Source organism: Xenopus laevis, chromosome 4L, assembly GCF_017654675.1.
Source record: "Xenopus laevis strain J_2021 chromosome 4L, Xenopus_laevis_v10.1, whole genome shotgun sequence".
Lineage (NCBI taxonomy): Eukaryota > Metazoa > Chordata > Amphibia > Anura > Pipidae > Xenopus > Xenopus laevis.
Window position 1 is genome coordinate 146,154,204 of NC_054377.1, and position 17,031 is coordinate 146,171,234.

The 17,031-nt window shown below is 42.3% G+C and overlaps 1 protein-coding gene across 2 annotated transcripts in view; it reads left to right on the plus strand.

The window, feature by feature from the left end:
* Window positions 1-17,031, plus strand: part of prickle2.L (prickle planar cell polarity protein 2 L homeolog) — a 236,137-nt gene that overhangs the window by 106,062 nt on the left and 113,044 nt on the right. The window contains exon 1 of one of the 2 annotated variants that reach the window (XM_018259212.2): window positions 2,402-2,686. The exons of the other annotated variant lie outside the window; for it this stretch is intronic. The gene's annotated coding sequence lies outside the window, so the exon portion shown is untranslated. Of the gene's footprint in view, window positions 1-2,401; window positions 2,687-17,031 lie in introns of those variants that run through there. 2 annotated transcript variants of the gene reach the window in all.

The following is a 17,031-nucleotide window of genomic DNA, read 5'->3' on the forward strand; positions in this document are numbered from 1 at the left end:
TGCATACTGCTACTGAAAAATGCCTTACCCTTTAAACAAAACAGGGATTGTTTGTCCATATATTGCAATATATTTAAGCTGAACAACTACGTCAAAGTCATCCCATATCTGGCCAGTCCTATGCTCAATTTTATCTGATTCATTAAGAATTCTATTGCTTCATTATACATTTTACAAAGGGACTAAGTTTTACCTGCAACTTACTTGCTGCTTTCAAAGTAAAACTCCCAAACTTGGCTGCCCTTTTATTAGACACCAGTGGGATCACCTGACTATAGCTGGGAAGGGTGGGAGCTACAACATGGAGCTGGTCACTGCTCCTGTATAACTATAACATAGAGGACTCTTGTATTTGTCTATATTTATTTTGTGGTCACAGCCTCATTGTACCCCCGCCTAATGGTTTTAAAAATTAGCGGTGAGCACAACATCTCATTCTGGCCAATAGGTGTAAAGAAAGCATCAGTACTGGTAAATAATAGTATTCTGCTACAAATCATCCACAGACATGAGTGTCAAGATGGCTGGGGGGTACAATAGAAAACCCACATGTCACTCGTATCCCTATTGCACCATTTTGCTATTCAGTCTTAAAATAATTACCATGAAAGCATAGGGCTCATTTACTAATGCAAGTGCAAAAAAAGCTAAATTGTACTGAAATTTCAAATGCTATGCACCGAGGTACTTGCATCTATACATGCACTGTGTGCTAAAGCCCCACTGCAAATAAATCTTTAAGGGACCCAGTATACACTGTCCCTACATTGCTCCACCCCCCGAAACCTGTTTGCTCACTTGTTTGTAGCAGGTGCTGAATTTAAAGTGGCCAAACAGGCTACTATTGTACAAGACACCTGGTCTTGGCTCCCCTATCCCCCGGGCCACCCCTCATTGGTCACAGGGTTTTCTGTATGGTAGGTCCGTCTATATCTACTGCATAAGGTGCAAGGTCCCAGAGCCCTGAGATTAATACATGCATTGGAGTTGCACCAACACATGAGTGTCTGACTTGCACTACTGGAGGGTGCGAGTGGTAAAACATAAAGGCCGATATGTAGGAGAACCTGTGCGGTGCATGTCCTGAAGTGGGGGGCTTGGGAGAAAATTTTACAGCAGGACCCCTGGTCTCCTAGTTATGCTACTGCTTGCAGCCTATGAATCACACTCCAATATGGTGACCATCATCATGCTGGTGGTGGTGTATGTCACATGTTAAACAACATGGCAGTTTCATTTAAATGCGAACAAGCAATTTCCCTATTCTTAAATGTATGTGCATTACCGTACGAAACACATTTTCTGTTTAAAGTGAAAGTCTATCCTTTTTAAAGGGATACTGCCTTTTTCAAAATGCATCAGTTAATAGTGCTGCTCCAGCAGAATTCTGCACTGAAATCCATTTCTCAAAAGAACAGAAACAGATTTTTTATATTTAATTTTGAAATCTGACATGGGGCTAGACATATTGTCAGTTTCCCAGCTGCCCCCAGTCACGTGACTTGTGCTCTAATAAACTTCAGTCACTCTTTACTGCTGTACTGCAAGTTGAAGTGATATCGCCCCCCCCCCAAGCAGCCTAACAAGAGAACAATGGGAAGGTAACCAGATAGCAGCTCCCTAACACAAGATAACAGCTGCCTGGTAGATCTAAGAACAGCACTCAATAGTAAAATCCAGGCACATTTGAGTAGGAGAAACAACAGCCTGCCAGAAAGCAGTTCCATCCTAAAGTGCTGGCTCTTTCTGAAAGCACATGACCAGGCAAAATGACCTGAGATGCACCTACACACCAATATTACAACTAAAATATTCACTTGCTGGTTCAGGAATTAAATTTTACATGGTAGAGTGAATTATTTGTAGGGATGCAATGAATCCACTATTGGGGATTCGGTGTTGAAAAAGGCTGAATCCCGAACCGAATCCTGGATTCGGTGCATCCCTAATTATTTGCAGTGTAAACAAAGTAATTTAGAATCCCTTTAAGAAGACTCGATAAGCTGCAGGCAAGGGGTGGCGCTGTTCTATTGTAGCCTATAGAAAAGAGTTTCTGGTCAAATGTGGTATTGTGGCAAATACCTGCACGTGACAAAGCTATCAATGCCATCTTGCATAGATTTAAATGAAACCTGGAGTATCGGGAGTGGGAGGGATTTCCTCTTTAAATTCTACAAAATTCTTTCCGCACATCTGTGTATCATGAACAAAATGCAACTGTATTTATTGGCTTTTATCCACATTTATGTCTTTATGCTCCACTCACCCAAGGGTTAATTTGTGCCTAGATTGTGGGAGCGGCTCATGGATTATGGCTTTATGATTTTTACCTATTGGCTCAGGCAGATGTGGGCGGGATGTTGGCATTTTTTTTTTATTCTGCTCACTAATGACCTAACTGACGTTCTCCTTCACTAAAAGCCTCCAGAAAGGGAATCCGTTCCAAATGGCAGTATTTTAGCCTGGGCAGGAATCTTTCTCCACCTCTTGCTGAGTCCCCCATAGGGCCCCAACAGGCGTTTTACTCTTTGCTGCAGACACCACACTTTTCTCATTAGGAAGAGATTGAGGAATACGATCTCCCCCAACCCCCCTATTTTTCCCCTTTTCGCTTGGGCATCCTCTTGTAGGCACAGATAATGTGCAAATTCCTGCTAAATCTGAGTGACTCATTTTCCTAGCCGCGGTAAGTAACCGTTTTATACCTAATCTGTTTTAAGCCTGTTCCTTTGCATATCTCATGCGCTCCCCAGAGCTCTAACAGTATTTGGGAACAATAAATTTACTGTAGTGGACCTTAATGTAGTCTCCACATTGCAGGTCGGACCTGTGTGTGCCTTCAGTTTATTTATTAAGTCTCAAACCGGTATCAGAGAGGGGGGTTAAAATCTCTTTTTTTTTTATTTATCCCCAAAAAAGTCTTTGACCCGACCATTGAGGGGAGGGGATGAGCCCCCTTTTCTCCGTTAAATCTCCCTCTTTCGCAATGAAACGTTGGGTCTCTCAGCTGTTGCTGGAATTTGTGCGAAATGACAAAATACGCTTCATAAACCTCTTCCCAGCTGCTTTCAATAATGTTATTTTTAACTCTGGAGCAGAAGTTTTCAGCTGTGAGTCTCCTGTTTGTCCGCCTGGGAGATGGTTTTGATGTGAGTTGTGCAAGTTGGGAGCCAGTGGCTGGGGACTGAGTAACATCAGAGGATTTTCATTGTTACTCCCTAATCTTGTTTCCAGGTGATGATACATTGTCACTGACCTGACCGGATTGTTTCAGATTCAGTGTTAAAACATTAAAAATGTTGCCTTATTCCGTTGGATCTCCACTCATTTTGCATAATGAAAGAAAATTATTTTTCTAAGCAACTTCCAAATATACGTACAGTGCACATTTTCAGTGGTTTGAAAGTTATATGTAAACGGAATTTGCAGTAAACGGAAAGAAGTATTTGCTTATACTTTTTTTTTGATGATTTCTGAAGCAATGTAGCAGAAATGGTTCTCTTCCGAGTCTCTTCATCCGCTGGCTTCTGCTACATATTTGCCAAGAAATGAAGCAGTTACGGTACAAACTAAGGTTATAGAACGAAACAGGAGGCATGGATCACAAGAGCTTACAGTCTAAATGTTGCAAATGATCTGCTATTCAGTTTGTATTCATTACCATCATACAGTATTGATGATGTACCAATTAGTGGGAACAATCTGATTCATTGGAAATTATTTAATTATCTCCATTCCTGCTTAATACTGCACCTTTTGGAAGCAGCTGAGTGGGATGTTAAACCTGTAGCCCAGCTGTTGTTAATCTGCTACTCCCAGCATCCAACCAAGAGTCAAACACTGTCAGGAAGGATGGATGTAGTTGTAGATCAGTGAGAAGGGAATTCTTCCTGGTTTAGAATTTGGTTACCTCTAAATTAGCTTACTACAAAAATACTACACTACATTTGCAGTACATTTAGGCACAGAGACTTGGGAAAGAGAGGGGAGGAGCTGGTATGGAGACATGAGAAGGATTGGAGAGGAGGCAAAGAGGATATTGAGATATGGGAATGATTGGAGAGGAGGTGAGGAGGATATGGGGACATGGGAAGGAGTGGAGATGAGGCAGGTAAGGCATGGAGACATTCAGTGTTGGACTGGCCCACCTGGATACCAGGAAAACTCCCGGTGGGCCCAGGTGTCAGTGGGCCTCTTGCTTTTAATCAGTTAGCCTATTTCATGGTCATTTCCTATTTCTTTATGGGAACAAAGAGGTTTAATAATGGAAGAATAGAGTATAGTATGTACAGAAAAGAGAGTAGGAGAATAAAGAAGCTGAGTGAGGAGAAGAAGTATAATAGTTTGGAAAGTGGGCCCTCAGCCTAAGGTTTTTTAGTGGGCCCCTGGTATCCCAGTCCGACACTGGAGACATTGGAAGTCATGGAGTGGTGGCAAATAGGGTATAGAGATAAGGAAAGGGGTAGAAATAAAGTGACATGGAGATAAGGGGCAGATTGGAGAGGAGACGAAAAGGAAATGGAAATATACGAAGGAATGGATGGGAAGTGAAGAGGGTATTGAGATATGGGAAGAAGTGAAGAGGGTATGGAAATAGGGGAAGGAGTAAAGAGGAGGTAAAGAGGGCATGGGGATGAGGTAAAGAGGGCATGGGGATATGGGAAGACAAGGAAAGGTGGCATGGAGAGTAGAGAGATATGGGAAGGAGTGGAGATGAGGTGACATGGAGACATAGAAAGTACTGGAGAGGAGATGAAGAGGGCATGGAGATATAGGAAGGAATATAGAGGGAGTGAAGAGGACATGGAGACATGGGAACAATTGGATAGGATATGAAGAGGGTATGGAGATATGTGAAGAAGGAGATATGGCAATGATTGGAGAGAAGAAGAAATGGGTATAGAGATGTGTGAAGGAGTGGAGAGGAGCTGAAGAGGGCATGGAGACATGGGAAGGATTGTAGAGAAGGCAAATATGGCAATGGTTGGATAGAAGGGTTAGAAGGCATGGAGCTATGGGAAGAACTGCAGATTATGGGATGAGTGGAAGAGTTGGTGGAAAGGAGTGGGCATGAATATGTGTTGGAGTGTGAATGTCTAACAATACAGTGTAATCCTTTTGGTGAGTGACATGACCTTGACCAAGATAATACCTTCCTAAATCCTTAGCATCTCAGTAATGTGATATGTGTGCTCACAATGGCTTAATAATGTTATTGCATGGGATATCTTTATTTATATGTGAGGGCAGTCAGGGGGTATCGTTTTTTTTTACAAAAAAGCCATCTGTATATGTATCATGTATATATTATATATGGACCACTGAATGCATCACAGATGAATACAAAGACTAGCAATCTCAATATAAGTAAACATCTATCAATATAAGTAAACATCTTCTCTGCTGAATGGTTTGAAATGCGTTGGGAGAGCAGAGTTTAGGGGTGATAAAACAATAAGATACACCTCTGCCGTTTGGTAACAGGAAGTTCAGCCCTTTAACTCATATTTAACGCTTCCTTCAGTTGGTTGTTTACCCCAATTCCCTGTCTGGCTGCTGTTGTGTCTTCACCTCCCATCATGGGGATTAACATCTGCAAAACACAGAACTAAATGGTAATAAACAGTGCCCTACCAAATTCACGTCAGTTCTGCTCCATCTTGTCTCGGCGCACATTTAATGATTAGCACTTTCGTTAAGCACTTTATTGCAATAACAAACTGGAACATTCTAGAAGAGATTCGCTTCCTATCTACGTAAGTGGTTAGGGGTCATTTGCTGGAGGCTGTTTTCTTAACACGCCGTGCCATCTGGTTTTTGCTCCGCTGCAGCTGTAAGGATGCTCAAACATCTGGCACAGATTGTACAGCGACTGCAATCACCGCTCGCTAGATTGAGACGGAATACGTCGCCGGGGATGTCTACGGTTCATTTTTGATTACCGTAGTTGTTTGTAGTAGCTGCTTAAGTTTGTCCTTTTTTGGGATGCACCAAATCCAGGATTCGGTTCAGGATTCGGCAACGATTCTGCCTTTTTCTGCAGAATTCGGTTTCGGGCGAATCCTTCTGCCCGGCCGAACCGAATCAGAATCGTAATTTGCATATGCAAATTAGGGGGTGGGGAGGGAAATTGTGTTACTTTTTGTCGCAAAACAAGGAAGTAAAAAATGGTTTCCCCTTCCCACTCCTAATTTGCATATGCAAATTACCATTCATTTCAGTATTCGTCAGAATCTTTCGCGAAGGATTCGGGGTTTTGGCCGGATCCAAAATAGGGGATTCGTTGCATCCCTATTCCTTTTATGTTGTATTTAGTCCATTGGTCCATCCAAGAAAACTGCACCGGCCGGGGGTTATTCCAGCGAGCACCGCGGAACGATTCCTCTTCCAGCTTTTTCTTCCTTCAAATTAACTGGGGTAGATGCATGCGCATTAGAGCAAAAAGTCGAACTTCAACGAAAAAGACCATTATTAGTTATCAGGGGTTATTCCAGCCAGCACCACGGAGCGATCCTCTTCCGGCTATTTCTTTCTTCAAATTTCCCGCGGTAGACGCATGCACATTAGAGCAAAAAGTCGTACTTCAACTAAAAAGTCGACTAATTTCTTCTATACTCGCCACGAGAAGTAAGAAGAAGCTGGAAGAGAATTGCTCTGTGGTGATCGCTGGAATAACCCTGGGCCAGTGCTCCTATCAGCAGAAAACTGCACCGGCCCGGGGTTATTAGGTAAGTAAATACATTCACCTGGGGGGTGCCTAACATTTGGCACCCCCAAGTGGGATATGACTTTCCTTTAAGGTGCAAAATAGCACAGAGTAGTTTGTCATTGGCGTTCCCAAAGAGATTTTATATGGTACGGCAATTGTTATTATTCAACCTGTGTTGTGCAATGACTGTTTTCTTTGAGGTCCTACCAGTCCCATGTGCTGTGCTGCCATATTGCTTCTTGGTCATGTGGTGGCTCACGATACCAATCCTGAGAAGGTTTGTAGGTTGGAATGGCCAAGATCTGGAGTTGAATATAAAGAATTGGTCTTCATTATTAGTTATCAGACCTGCAGTTGTTGATTGACTACCCAAACTGCCTACAGCTGTTAGTGGATGCTTACAGTTGAGGTTCTTTAGCATCTGGAGGCCTTCAAGTTGGACATTGCTAACTTGGGGTGCAATAGAGAGATATACTTTTTCTTTGCAACTGTGGGGAACCAGTAGGATTAGGAACTGGGTTGTCACCTTTGTTTGCAAACCACGTTTGAGGTGAGGCTACAGGAGTGTTAGACTGGCCTTGTAAAAGTCAATGGTGAACGTCAAGAAGTCAGTGAAACCACTTCCCAACATCCCTCTGATAAGCAATAAATAAAGCCCCAAACATTATGTTCCTGTATTGCTCTGATCTGATGGGAAGGAGGCTAAGCCCTCTATGAAAGATGCCCATTTATGTGCAGTGTCCTTAAAGCCACCAAGCTGTGTAATCTTTAAGAAGATTTACGTTTGAGCTACTTCTATGTAAGTGATATTTTGGCCCCTCGCCTGCCCAGAATACACAAACAGCATTTCAGAAGGTTTGTACAGCAGTAAAATATCGACAAACTTCTCTGTATGGAAGGACGGCCTCCGTCTCGTCTCTGAATCTTGTGTCCTTGGTGAACTGAAAGGCTCTAAAGTGTGAATCATTTTCTTTACATTTTTGTGGTGAGATCACAGAGGTGACTAAATTTCCAGCCGGCCAGATATTACCCAGAAATGAATGTTTTTTGAATCAGCCCCAGCTGGTGCGCAGCATTGAACAAGACAAGAAAACTCCTGTTGAAGGCAATTCCTTTTTTTTTTTTTTTTTTTCTACCCTGCAGACCAACGGCCGTTCCATACAAATATGGACTTGTTGAACTCTGGAGGTAAATGTCACATCACAGCATTCGCCAAATTCTTTCCTTACTCCGGCTGTAGGGGCTGAGCTGTACGGAAAAACTTTGGTCGGATAAATTTATCTCTACCACAAAATCTCATCATTCAGCTGCACTCAGTGTCATGAGATCTTCTATGATGCTAATAAAACTCATCTGACATGCTGTTATGTTACTTCTCATCAGATAAAAATGGAAACCTGGTAAAACAGATGTATATCTGCCTTTATGTTTCAATGGGAAACAACAGTCTATCCAACTGTCACAGGAAAGTGCTGGGTGCGGTGCTTTCTCCCAAATAAGGGTTCATATCCTATATATATTTTATGTATTTAGCAGATCTTATTTAAAAATCAGTTACGTTATTTTTAGACATACAACCCCCACTTTTCAGCTTTTTCTTAAGATTGTCTGGGTCCAAGAAAAGGGGCTGCAAATGTGTATTTAGCAAGGGGAGGGTTAAAAAGGACATATCTGAACAGTCTTAAGGAATATTCCACACAACTTGCTCTGTTATGCTGTAGCTACTGTACATACTTGTTCTATCATTTCCAGCAAAAACACATCCTTGCCCAGATCTGCCTTTACTTATAAGGACAAACTATAACTATAATAATGGACTGTGACTGTGGGATAGCAGGTATAGTAGGGAGAGATGGTGTCTATAGTAACAGTGGGATAATAGTCTCTGGGAAGGGAGTGTGACTGTGGGATAGCAGGTATAGTAGGGAGAGATGGTGCCTATAGTAACAGTGGGATAATAGTCTCTGGGAAGGGAGTGTGACTGTGGGATAGCAGGTATAGTAGGGAGAGATGGTGCCTATAGTAACAGTGGGATAATAGTCTCTGGGAAGGGAGTGTGACTGTGGGATAGCAGGTATAGTAGGGAGAGATGGTGCCTATAGTAACAGTGGATAATAGTCTCTGGGAAGGGAGTGTGACTGTGGGATAGCAGGTATAGTAGGGAGAGATGGTGCCTATAGTAACAGTGGATAATAGTCTCTGGGAAGGGAGTGTGACTGTGGGATAGAAGGTATAGTAGGGAGAGATGGTGTCTATAGTAACAGTGGGATAATAGTCTCTGGGAAGGGAGTGTGACTGTGGGATAGCAGGTATAGTAGGGAGAGATGGTGCCTATAGTAACAGTGGATAATAGTCTCTGGGAAGGGAGTGTGACTGTGGGATAGCAGGTATAGTAGGGAGAGATGGTGCCTATAGTAACAGTGGATAATAGTCTCTGGGAAGGGAGTGTGACTGTGGGATAGCAGGTATAGTAGGGAGAGATGGTGCCTATAGTAACAGTGGATAATAGTCTCTGGGAAGGGAGTGTGACTGTGGGATAGCAGGTATAGTAGGGAGAGATGGTGCCTATCGTAACAGTGGGATAATAGTCTCTGGGAAGGGAGTGTGACTGTGGGATAGCAGGTATAGTAGGGAGAGATGGTGCCTATAGTAACAGTGGATAATAGTCTCTGGGAAGGGAGTGTGACTGTGGGATAGCAGGTATAGTAGGGAGAGATGGTGCCTATAGTAACAGCACCACCTGCACCCCCCGTAGTTCAGCCACTGGCAATAGTCATGATAAAATCATTGTTGCCCAATATATAGAACTGTAGCCGTACAATACAAAGCCTAAGGTTAATATCAATTATGGTGGCCTCAACTTTTTTGTGATGTAATGCAGAGTGCAAAAGGCCAACTTTCCCATTCATAGCTATAAAACAGCCAGTCTTTCTTCTGTTCAGTGTAGGAAGGCAATTTCTTTGCATACCCTCTAATAATTGTAATGTGCATATTTTAAGAAGAAGTAATTAACAGATTTGCTATTACAGAGGTCAGACTCGTGCAATTCTCCATCATAGCCAGTTGAATAAGTGGGTCTGGCAGAAGAGCTGACATGCCGGGACAATTGATGGCCTCTCGATGGCAGTAATTAATGAATTTGCCTCTCAGACAAGGAGCCTCAGTCTGACCTCCGCTGCAGCCCCTAAGAATAATGGCACATATTTTCAGTGTCCTTTATGCAATTTGTATTCTGTCTCACCCTGAATGTATGGCTTAAGAAGCTAAAATGCACAAAGGAGGTGATTAATGCAGTAGTTTTGTGTCCCCATGTCTGTGCTCTCATAGCCGCCTGTCCCCTTAAGTGCCTTACATCAGCGCTCTTGTTCAGCCATTAGATATCACTAAAGAGAATTTTATTTTTGTCAATTGCAAGAGATTAAGCTCTTCCCCATAGATAATAAAGGACCTCTGCACTTTGCTAAATTGAAATGGAGCTTGCACAGTCCACTAATAGTTCTGCTGAGCTTGCACTTTTTTTTTATACAGATTGAAAATCTTTAAATGCCTCCCAGCAGTATCACTCATGTATTATAAGGAATAATGTGCCCCCTACTGTAAATGATAAGGATATTAGAAGTCACTGAGGGGTTGTTCTGTGACCATATAAAGGCACAAAGCTGCAGGCTGAGTTATACAGGGAACTCTGAGTATCACTTATGTATTATAAGGGATAATGTACCCCCTACTGTAAATGATAAGGATATTAGAAGTCACTGAGGGGTTGTTCTGTGACCATATAAAGACACAAGGCTGCAGGCTGAGTTATACAGGGAACTCTGAGTATCACTCATATATAATAAGGGATAATGTACCCCCTACTGTAAATGATAAGGATATTAGAAGTCACTGAGGGGTTGTTCTGTGACCATATAAAGGCACAAGGCTGCAGGCTGAGTTATACAGGGAACTCTGAGTATCACTCATGTATTATAAGGGATAATGTACCCCCTACTGTAAATGATAAGGATATTAGAAGTCACTGAGGGGTTGTTCTGTGACCATATAAAGGCACAATGCTGCAGGCTGAGTTATACAGGGAACTCTGAGTATCACTCATGTATTATAAGGGATAATGTACCCCCTACTGTAAATGATAAGGATATTAGAAGTCACTGAGGGGTTGTTCTGTGACCATATAAAGGCACAATGCTGCAGGCTGAGTTATACAGGGAACTCTGAGTATCACTCATGTATTATAAGGGATAATGTACCCCCTACTGTAAATGATAAGGATATTAGAAGTCACTGAGGGGTTGTTCTGTGACCATATAAAGGCACAAGGCTGCAGGTTGAGTTATACAGGGAACTCTGAGTATCACTCATGTATTATAAGAAGTAATGTACCCCCTACTGTAATGTAGCTGTTGAAGCCTTGTCATTTTTAAATAAAATGTTCAGGGCTTATAATAAATGACAAATCAACAAATTGGTTAATAAGGACACACTAGATTTGTGTGGTGCCGGTAAAGAACATTTTACTGTACTGTAATGTAATAATAATAGTTAATTAATAACTGTAATTGTTTTCATTAATTACAGTTAAGCGAGAAAGGCAGCTCTTTATGCACCTATTTTTTGCAGTTTTACCCCAATATATGTGTGGATGAGCACAGAACCATTGTGTGTTTTCACGTGGGCTGCTTTGATTTTTTGTGCCCAGGCTGCTTTTTACTCCCAGTCCGGCCCTGCTCCCAGGGAAGATGAATTGTTCAGCATTGATGCATTAAATTGTCTAGATCCACAATGTTAAGTCTGTTGTTGGAATTACCTGCCGCCATGTTGCCTAAACCAACTGTAGAGGTGTGAGAGTAGGGATGTAAAGGTGAATAGAGCATTGGCTGTGGATGTTGTGCAATAGATATGATCAACATGTGACTGTTTGCCAAATTTGACCACCTATGTTCAGGGCCAGATTGGGCTGATCCAAACATTTGGCCCCTAAACCAAAAATCTGATCATAACAGAGTCTTATCTAGACCCAAAGCAGGACTTCATCAATTTGTTTAAAACCTGCCTGATAGATATCTGGCTAATTTTTGGGGGAGGTCATTGAGAAGGGCCAATACATAGACAGAGAAGCTGCTGATTGGGTAGGGGTTTAATCAGGCCAACTGGGCACCAGGAAAAAGCTGCTCTTGCCCAGATCCGATCTCCACGGGCATTTGAGCTACTCCCTGACCTCCCCCTGCCTCAATTGCGGCCACTTGGAGAGATAAGTAGGTACAAGCTGGTGGGGGAGGGGGGAAAGGGGGTTAAGACCTGGGTGGGGGGCCCATGGGGTTGGAGGAGAGGGGGAAGGTTGATGCCCCTGCTTTGGTAGCTCAGGTGCATTTACACATAAATGCAATAAGTTGGGCAATAATTAGTGATTTGGCTTAAAATTTGCGAAACGTGAATTTTGACACCCCCTTCAATTTTGACGCCGGCGTTAAAGTCAATGGGCGTCCGAATAATGTTGACGCGCGATGGTTTTCACGCAGGTGACTTTTCAGACACGCCTCCAAAATTTTTTGCACCGGTACATTTTCGTGGCAGTTTCGCTAATTTATTCGCCTGCAGCGAAATGTGGAAATTCACTGCAAATTTGCGCCTGGCGAATTCGCCCATCACTGGTTACAGAATAATAATGGAAACACAGGAACTTGCTCACAAGCGTTTACAATCCAGAGGGTTGCCACTCCGCATTCCATAGTCAGAAAATGCGCTCAAAGAAATTAAGGGTTCATGCATGGGACCTGTTATCCAGAATGCTTGGAACCCGGGGTTTTCCAGATAAGGGATCATTTTAACATTAATTTAACCCAACAGAATTGCCTCTAATAAGAATGCGCTATATCTTAATTTGGATTAGGTACAAGGCACTGTCTTCTTATTACAGGGAAAATGTTGAATTATTTGATCAAAATGAAGTCTATGGGAGATGGTCTTCCCATAATTCGGAGCTCTCTGGACAATGGGTTTCCGGATAATGGATCCCATACCTGTACATGGTTCAATAAAACACAGGACTTTGTGGCAGATTATTTTTCTTTTTTGCACCTTGCATTCCCCTTTGTAATGATGTTCATACAGTCAATAAAAGTCTCTATTTAATGCTTCATTTCCATTGGCAGAGGCTGAGAATTTTGCCACGAAAATAAAAAGCTTCTGGCAGAGTTGTCAAAATAACATTGAAAACGGCCAATGAATAAAGTCATTTTGCACAAGTCCAGGTTTAACTCATTGTTTTCCCTGCCTCCTCTAACCACTATGCTGTTTGGAGAATGAGCGGCTGTTGAATCCCATGTGAGGGTCACTGGGTGGGATCTGGGGGGTCACAGCTGATAATAGCCTGGGAAAGCCCTCCAGCCAGTCTAATGATAATATCTGATTGCCACTTGGAAAGCAGGAAATCATTTAAGCAGAATTGTAACTGACTTGAGCTGAGGGCTTTGTTTGCTTTCCTGTGGGTCACTAGTAGCCTAATGTGGAACAGCTGAGCCCGGACCTACGTCCCCTCTTCCCCACGTAGCCCTGTACCTCACTGTTCAGCTGGAAGCACTCGCATTCTCTCTGGTTATCACGCCAACGTGCCGTCTTCTGGAAAGGAAATTTAGCATTTAGTGGAAAATCGTTCCCTCCCGGCTCTCTAAAATCCCTGTCGGAAAAATTTGAATCACATAAGAGTATGGCCCATCATTCGCAGGGAATTTTGATTGCAGTAAGCAAACGTCAGTCAAAGGGGCAGATTTACTAACCGGCGAATTTTTGCCAGTGTCCGCTTCGCACCAGGTCTGGATTGAGAATTAAAATAGGCCCTGGCATTTCAGGTACACAGAGGCCCAATCAGCCCACATAGAGGCGGAAACAGCCCACTAAATACTGACTTTCTATGGGACCTTATAGCAGCCCCTCTGGCATTTGCCAGAACCCACAGATTGCCAGTCCGGGCCTGCTTTGCAGCCATCGCAACACTTCGCCAGGCGCAAATGCGCTCAAACTATGCCAATTCACTAATATCCAGAGTTTTGTCCTGGACAGCGAATGCTTACTTCGGCAGTGCGAGCATTTCAAAGTGAAGATGCGCTAGCGTTCATTTGTGCCTAGCGAAAAATTCGCTAGTGATCTTGCGCTTAGGTCAATTTGCATAGGACGGGAAATTTAAAGTTGTATGGACGTCTTTATGTTAAATGTTGGTGCAAAAACAATTTCCAGTTTTTAATACACATGTCCAGGGAACCTTAATAAAGACAAGAGAGTTAATATAATGCCCTACACATGAGCCCACTGTAAAATGAATGTTCCATATGTTAGAAAATTTCTGGAAAAAAACGGTTCCCCAAAAAAAGTTCGTTAGGACTTTTGCAGGCAATCACGCTGAAAAAAAGAAAAGACGCCAGTGTTTATTGAACGTTGATGCATTTTTAGCACACAGGATATGATGTAAGTGACAGATTGAGGAAGATCTGGCTGCTTTTTAGCACTTCGCCTGGTCTGAGCTGGTGAAGGCAACTCTGGCGAAAGAGGTAATGTTTAGTAAAATCCACATTTTAGTGAAATTGCGGAGTAACATCCGTTTGCCAGACCGAAAAGTCGCCTGGTGATATAGTGAGAATGACCGCTAGCAACAGTCCCATTCGCTAGCGAATAGGCACCTGTGCCGTCAGTAAATTGTCGCTGTCCCTGCGGGTGGCAACGCTGGTGAAAAGTCGATAGCTTTAGCCACTTCGCTCTTTAGTAAATCTACCCTTATGAACTGAAATGTAAACTTCAATGCAATTTTTTTATTTTCATGTAATGAAGGGAAATATAATTCTAGGCAAATTTCCAATATTCATTTATTACACATTTTCCCTAGTTTTAAAGTAATTTTGCAAATGCAATTTCTTGTTAAACCAGTTACTTCATCTGTGTATGCACTGCTGGTTCTGGCTTTTTGAAACCGTGTAGAAGAAGGCAGCTCCTCTACACAGTCAAGACTCCAATTCCTACAATGCCTTGCAGTTATGTGCAGGTCAACTATTAGTTAAAGGGATTCTGTCATGATTTTATGGTGTCATTCTTATTTCTAAATGACACTGTTTACACTGCAAATAATTCACTCTACAATATAAAATTTCCTGAACCAACAAGTGTATTTTTTAGTAGTAATATTGGTGTGTAGGTGCATCTCAGGTCATTTTGCCTGTCATGTGCTTTCAGAAAGAGCCAGCACTTTAGGATGGAACTGCTTTCTGGCAGGCTGTTGTTTCTCCTACTCAATGTAACTAAATGTGTCTCAGTGGGACTTGGATTTTACTATTGAGTGCTGTTCTTAGATCTACCAGGCAGCTGTTATCTTGTGTTAGGGAGCTGCTATCTGGTTACCTTCCCATTGTTCTGTTGTTTGGCTGCTGGGGGGGAAAGACGGGGGTGATATCACTCCAACTTGCAGTACAGCAGTAAAGAGTGACTGAAGTTTATCAGAGCACAAGTCACATGACTGGGGGCAGCTGGGAAACGGACAATATGTCTAGCCACGTCAGATTTCAAAATTTAATATAAAAAAATGTATTTGCTCTTTTGAAAATCGGATTTCAGCTCAGATTTCTGCTGGAGCAGCACTGAGGCATTTTGAATTTTTTTTCCCATGAAAGTATCCCTTTAATAATGCCATAGAAATATTACATTTTCTAAGTCAGTTTGGGGTCTTTTCTTTTTGTCTCCCACGTCCACAGGCACAATGTCAGAGCTTTAGCTGTTCCCTTGTAGCTTTATGAGCACATGTCCCTGTGAGTTGTTTTTCTGGCATTCCTTACTCCTTCCCCCTCAGTTCTGCTTCCCTTATGACCAATGAGTAGTTTTTAATGATCTCTCTGGATTCCCAGAAACAATATTCTGCAGTGGGAGTTCAGCCCAACCATATTTATCTTTGTGGTAAAGCATGCACCCCTACTTCTACACGGTTATTTCTTCCTTTCCAAAACCAGGCTCGTTAAACCACCTGTCTTAATTAGTTCAGAAAATATCAGTTTCAAATCGTTACTTCTGATTGGTCACAAGTCATTTTTTAAGGTTGAGTGAATAAACTTTGTTTCCAGGGGAGGTACTTTTACATCTTTTGTCGCTGTTCTCTGTGCTCTGATTGGCTATATACAGCTTGAGCCTTGTGTGCACTCTAACTACAATTTGGTCTTGATCTATTCATTTCAAAGATATTTTTGTATATAGGTTTGCCCTGCCCTGGGGACAGTCTTATTGGCTACAGCATAATCAACGTCACTTAATTATTATCATGTGACTACAAGTTGGTCTTGACCTAGGAAATTCCAAAACTCTGGCTGCAGGTTGGCCACATCCTGTGAACTTTGAATGCTCTTGGTCAATTCACAGTTGCAGACTCAAAGATAAATATAGGTATTCTCCCACCATTGGATATTCCTACAAGCTTAAAGTTCAGCCCACTGGTGTATAGGGATGTAGCGAACTGTTCGCCGGCGAACTTGTTCGCGCGAACTTCGACCGTTCGCGTCCGCCGAATGTTCGCGAACGTCGCGCGACGTTCGCATTTTGAGTTCGCGTTCGATTCGAATACAAATCGTTCGACCATTCGACCATTCGAATTCCTTCGACCGCTAAAAATCGAACGATTCCCATTCGTTCGAACGATTGTAAGCATTCGATCAAATGAAAAGCATTCGATCGAATGCTTCGATCGTTCGATTCGAATGAAAATCGTTCGATCGAACGATTAAAATCCTTCGATCGTTCGAATCGAACGATTTTAGCGGGTGTTCGAAGTTCGCGAACTGTTCGCGAACGTTCGCATTTTTTGCCGGTGTTCGCGAACGGCGTTCGCGAACACCAAATCGGCAGTTCGCTACATCCCTACTGGTGTACACCTAGGGGTTCAGCTGCCAAATGTAGTTCTTGAAAAGAGGCGCAAAACTTATCCAAGAGATCCAAAGACTTAGGGGTTATTTATCAAAGGTCGTTTTCGAGGGTAGTTTCATTAAAAACATGAATTTTCCACATTTATTATAGCCCGAAGCTGCAAAAAGCTCAAATCTGAAAATACTTCAGCTAAAACCTTTCAGGGTCATGTAGAAGTCAATGGCCGAGGTCCCTTGAGCCGTTTTAAGATGTTTTGCTCCTTCATGATGATTCGTGGTTTGCGTTAGAAAATTCAATCAAGTTGAGTTATTTAATTTTTTTTTTTTTGCTGATAACTTGATCAGTTCGAATATTTGAGTTTTTCCTTCCGAATGCATTCATTTGAGTTTTTACATTTAAGTTTTTTGATAAATAAGCAAACATTTGAG